Source organism: Sturnira hondurensis, unplaced genomic scaffold (assembly GCF_014824575.4).
Source record: "Sturnira hondurensis isolate 20B ecotype Veracruz unplaced genomic scaffold, ASM1482457v3 Scaffold0022136, whole genome shotgun sequence".
In the NCBI taxonomy this organism is placed as follows: domain Eukaryota; kingdom Metazoa; phylum Chordata; class Mammalia; order Chiroptera; family Phyllostomidae; genus Sturnira; species Sturnira hondurensis.
In genome coordinates this window covers 7,802,295-7,808,555 of record NW_028094767.1, presented here as the reverse complement: position 1 = coordinate 7,808,555, position 6,261 = coordinate 7,802,295, and positions in this window count along the sequence as shown.

Sequence of the window (6,261 nt, the reverse complement as noted above, 5' to 3'; positions counted from 1 at the left end):
CTCATGAATTCACCTGGGCAGGGCAATCCTCTTTGCTGTACTGCCTCTTGGGGAGGGACCAGAGAGGGAACTATGCAGCTTGCCTGCTAGTCTCTAGCACACTTTCCAACAGACTCTTGAGTCAGACTGAAAGTATCTTCCACCATGGTAAACCCCAGCCCTGGCCCACAGTTAGCTCTGAGTCTCAGTTTTCCCCTTGATTCAGTCTCTCCCTCAAACCTCTACCCAGCTCAGCAGTCAGCCCTGCCCCTCAGCCGCCAGGCCGTGGTTTTACTGAGCCGGTCCTCCCTACCACTCTTGTTGTCCTTGTTAACTTTTTCTTTAATTCCTTGGTTGTTGGAGTTCCACACAGTTTGAATTCTTGGTGTTTTTGTTTGTTTATTGATTTTAAATTGGTTGTTGTCCTCCTTTTGGTTGTGTAAGGAAGCTAAGGGTTTCTACCTATGCTTCCATCTTGGCCAAAAGTACAGAATCGTTTTGCAAGAAGGAAGCTGACAGCTATTATTAGTAGAATCAATAGGGAAGTTCTCATGGAGTTAATTCTTTAAGGGGCTTTGTATTTTTAACAGATGAATGGATCTGTATTCTAAACCTGGAGAAAGGCATGGATGAAGACTGTAACAGCAGTGGTAAGTACTTGTATTTTTATTGTTAATGAAATTGACTGTGAAACTTTGAAGATAATAGACACACAATCACATAAATAAAACAAGAAGTGAGAATTTAATTTTGTTATACAGAAATACATTGCAAATAAAAACTATCTTATTTATCTTATGTCTGTAAAATTTTTCTTCATGTATTATAATTCAGAATTCTTTAGTCCTCTTCCATTGCATGGTATTGTAGATATATGATGAATTTTAAAGTTACTTATAAAGTTATTTATAAATTTATACCAAAGTTACAGATAATATACTTGCTATTCTTAACAGAAGTATATTAAAAAGTAAAAATTAGTGGTATCTCTTCCAAAGAGTTTTATTTCTTGAAATGGCTTATATTCATTTATAGTAAGTCACTTCAATAATATAAACTTCCATGTACATTTATATGGCTGTATGGTATCCAGCTTTTAAAATACATAATATTAAACAGAAGAGAATGGAAAATGCTGAACCTTGTAGGAAATGGAATTGTATACTATAATAATGTCCAACATAATTATGAGATTATCTCATATGGTGGTTATTAAGGAATCAATTATAATTATTTCAAATTATTTTATAGCTCTATTGAAAATGACTTAGAAATTGTATTTTTCTTTCAATGTCACATAAAACATAGACTATAGACATTGATATAATACATTAAATTTCAAACTGGAGTCTTAGGTTCAACATTTATACATTTTGTTTCCCTGTTAGTATAATCCGTAATATTATAAACCCTATTTGAATGTTCATGAGGGTTACTATGAAAAATACCCATTTTGTGCAAAAGAAAACATTAAAATTAATGTAAGCAACAAATACTTAAAAATTATTTAATGATTACTTTCAGTCTTTCACCTCATTTCCTGATAGACGGTTAGAGCTCACTGCAGACTTTTGAAGCATGGTGTGAAAGAGCTCTTGATCAGGATTCAGACGACTAAGAATTAAAGCCCAAATCAATACACATACTGTTATCCTGGGCAGTTTATTGGTTGCAGTTTTCTCTTTGTGTTTCAGCTCTCTCTCCCATAAAAATAAAGATAGGGGTAGTAACTACATTGTTGATATGCTTAGATTATTTTTATGATATAGTAAATACTAAACAATTACCTATTATATTTAGATTTTAAATTTTTCAATATGGTTTAATATATGGTCAAATAATAAGTTTTCATTAATAACTTAAAGTCTAAAAGATAATTCTTATGAACTAATATTCTATGAACTAATGTGAAAATGTGAAATGCTGTCTGAAAATGTGAAATGATGATAAAAGCTCTCGCTTAAAAAACACATGGCATTTGAGGATTTATGAAAGCATACATACACCCAAAATATAGTCTGGTCTGAAATAGATGACACTAAACTACTTCCTGTTCGAATTAAGAATATGTGATAATTGAATTTAATATAGTTTACTACAGTGTAGTCAACACAGGCCATCTGTCCACACAGCTGCCTCCTTGTGGTTTCAGCAAAGCAAATGAATGTGTGTGTTTTAAGGGGAAGTACAATTGAAAAAAAGAAAAATAATCCACATTAAATTTGTAATACACAACTATGTTAAATATTTTTAAAAAGTTATGCCAGAGTAAATATGCTATATACCATATATTCTCCTAGGGTATGAAGTAACTTTACTAAGAGTATATCTTGATAAAGGGCTGATTAAGAAATAACTTTGAAGGTTTTCATTGACTAAAGACAAAAATTAATACACAAAAATTAATATACACACAACCAAACCTCCTTGCTTAATATATAAGTAGAAACATGGATTTGAAATTGAGGAGAGAAAAACAGGGAGAGGGGGCCAGAGGAAAAATGAGACAACACAACATGACCTAGAAATTATGTTTGGGAAATGAGTTGGGTACTATTAAAATAATGTTAAATATGCAATTGGTTATTAAAAGTTCAGTAAAATCTACTAGTCATACAAAAAATTATCACGAACTTCATGCTTTGGCTTGGTAAAGATCAAGAGCAATGCTCTGTTGCTGGCTGGCTTTAAGGAAGGTTCAAAAGGATAGTCAGGGTGTGGGATACAGTCAGACCTTCTAAACCAAACAAACTTGGGAGAAGAAGAAAAATCATACCAATGTTATTGCCTCCATATATATCTAGAGATAAGGATGCTACCCTCCCTAAGAAGATGAAAGTTAGTTATTTTATTTGAGTTTAATATAATCAATTTTACTGCAATTAATATAGGCTTGTTTTGAGGGGAAAGTGGCCTCAGCAGGTAATTCTGTTGTGTAATGTTAATTAGTTTCCATCAATAATTATTGAGTGCTTTTCTCTGCCAGATGAGCTTTAAATCATTGCATATTATTTACGGTGAATAAAGAAAACAGAAATCCTTGCCCGTATCATGACTACATTCTATTGGAGATAAGAGATAGCCAAAAAACAATAAATCAATAAAATATATAGTATGTATATACTATGTACTATACTATAGTATGTATATACTATGTATATATATACTATGTATATACTATGTATATATATATACTATGTATATATATATAGTATGCATATACTATGTATATATATACATACTATGTATATACTATGTATATACTATATACATACTATATACTATAGTATGTATATACTATGTATATAGTATGTATATACTATGTATATAGTATGTATACATTTTATTGGTTTATATATTGATTTTATAGTTGATGATAAATGCTATGAGGTCAATAAAGCTGGCGAGAGAGAATTAGGCTGAGGATACAATTTTTATCAGAACAAAGATAAAGGAGGTGAAGGCATAAATCACACAGAGATGTGTGTGAAGAGAGTCACAGATATAGGGCTGCATATAGGTTCTGAGGCTCAGTTCAACCTGGGTGTTCAATAAAGGAGAGGTCTGGGGTCACAAATTGTGATAGGGCCTTGGTGTCAATTTCCCCTTGATGGAAATATCACCAAACTGGTAAGCTCTAGCTCACCTAATCAATGTAAATTTATTTCCTAAATAGAAATATTAAATAAGATTTCAGTTTATCATAGATTATAATCCCTATATTATGTTAGTCCCTATCATATTTTAAAATGTAATTTGAATGTTACTCTTTTTATTCCTACTTCATTAGTAAAGTAATTAGGTATGATTTTGCATCTCTGTGTTACTTGACTTTATGGTTAAGAGAATGAGCCAGAATATGTGAAGTATTTCTGGAGCTCTTTATTTTCTTTTATCAGGACAAAACTGAAAAAGTGTCAGAAGAACCCAGGAAAAGAAACAGGAGATATTTTGTAAAATATTCATGCATTCATTTATTCATTTCAACATATTTATTGAGCAGCTGCTGTATGCCAGGAGTGTGCGAAGCACTAGAATTGTGGGCCTATAAACAGACGTGATTTTGTCCTTAAGAAGGTTGCATTCTGGTATGAAATTCATGCAAATTTGCTTGGCATTGTTATGCAAAAAATGCCAAGCAAATTTGAAAGAATGTTCTATGGAAGCACGCAGTGACAGGGATTTTTCTTGTCTTAGAGATCGGGAAAGACCTCACAAAATAATAAGGTATTAAAATTGCTTGTGGGATAAAAAGTAATATTTTGGTCAATAGAGAGAAAGATAAAAAATACTAAATGATGTTGATATTGGCAATACCTCAAGTTCTTTAAATTGACCACAAGATTGGGAAAAGTGGGTATCATATAAACTGTAACTCTGTAACAGTGGTAAAAATGAAAGTTTAATGAGAGTCTGCTTATAAGAGAATAGAGGAGAGGAAGTAGAAACCGAGACAAAGACTAAAACCTAGACCTGTTGATGACCGCTTTGAGGTGTTTTGTGATGGATGGTGATGACAAATGAGGTGGAAAGTGGAAATGGCGTTAGAAGTCATTTCGTTTTTCAAGATTCGAGCTCTATTGCATTTTTCTCTGTGGATACTTTTTAATGGATAATGCAACATAAAATTAATATCAATGATTTAGTGAATGTTGTTGCAAAAATGGGAGAGCACAGGATTTAATAGAGTTAAGAGTTGGCCATAGACAATGGCAAAAGTTGTTAATCCAGAAGGCAGAATACATGTTACCAACTCAAGGGCACATGCCTGGGCATGGGCCAGGTCCCCAGTAAGAGGGGCACACAAGAGACTACCACACGTTGATATTTCTCTTCCTATTTTTCTTTCTTATACTCTCTCTAAAAATAAATAAATAAAATATTAAACATAGAAAATATTTTATCATTTATCATTTTCTAATACTATTTTATTACTTAACAAAAAGTTCTTTATATTTCACTGATTTATTATTTTCATTGATTTATTATTATATATAAATCTTAATATATATTATTATACTTTGAAATGGTTAATGGTTAATGGTTTATGGTAAATGGCAATGTTAAATGATTAATGGTTTGAAATGGTTAATATTTGAAAGCTCTCTTTTTTCAAAACAATTTCTATCACTCGAAATGTTTATTTTTATATGAAATTTATGAATATTTGAATTTGTTTTTTATCACTTTTATTGTAATACTATTATAGTTGTCCCAATTTTCCCCTCTATGCCTTCCTCTGCCCATCCTACCAAAATATCCCTTAGATAGTGTGACTTGGATTGCTTTGCATTTTAGGCTCCCTGGGTAAGACAGCACTTTTGTCACACTGGCTTCCTATCCAGGGGCATGTTTGGCTTTCAGTTAATAAAACCTTCCTTTGGACCATTCCTAGATATATTGATATATTCACCATGTTGGCTTATTTTCATTTATCTACTGAAATCACCATCTCTTCTTTTGTTATATTATCTAGCTAGTTGTTATTTTCATATGTTTATGCTATTCACATCTATAGTTTTATAACCACCCATTTAGCTAAATTTTAATATTGTACCCATAATGAGTTAGTATTAAGTTATCTTTAAATTTTATGTGGTTCTAACCATGCTGATATTTAATTTTTCTTTGCAAATTATACCTCTACTTTTTTCTGTTCTCACATTTCTTTAAACAAACTTGCAGAAGTTTTAATGAGAGTGGTAAGAATGTGCTTACTTGTATTGTTTTAAAATAGTTTTAGAATATTTTTAGTAGATAAATATTAAGAATGATCATAGAATATGCTTGTTAAAAGATTAAGATTCACAAGTAATAAGATAACAAATTAGATATCTTTGTGAATAACGTTCAGCATCAACATTTATTTTTTTATTTGTTGTATGACTAGCCACTTGAGACTACTTGTCTGACTCTAATGATAAAATTGATCCTCCAAATTTCCACAAACTGCACTTTGGTGGTATGAACCACACTTCGGGGCCTGCAATGCCCAATGTCCGTGGGGCTGCACATCTTCCTTCTGCCCCTTTGTCCTTATGAGACAGAATTGAGGAAAATAAGTTCTTCTTGGGAGACGAGTGTTGCTCCAGATTTTCGTGATGTCCTTCCAGTCCTGCCCATGGCATGGTTTCTTTCCTGGGCTTTCCTGTAGACATCCATTAAAACTGAGCATGCTTAGTCCCTCATCGGAAAATAATGAGGAATCACCAGTTCTCTGGTGGCCCAGAGAACTGCCGACACTTTATAATGCAAAGTGGAGGGGACAAGAGATGGACAAGA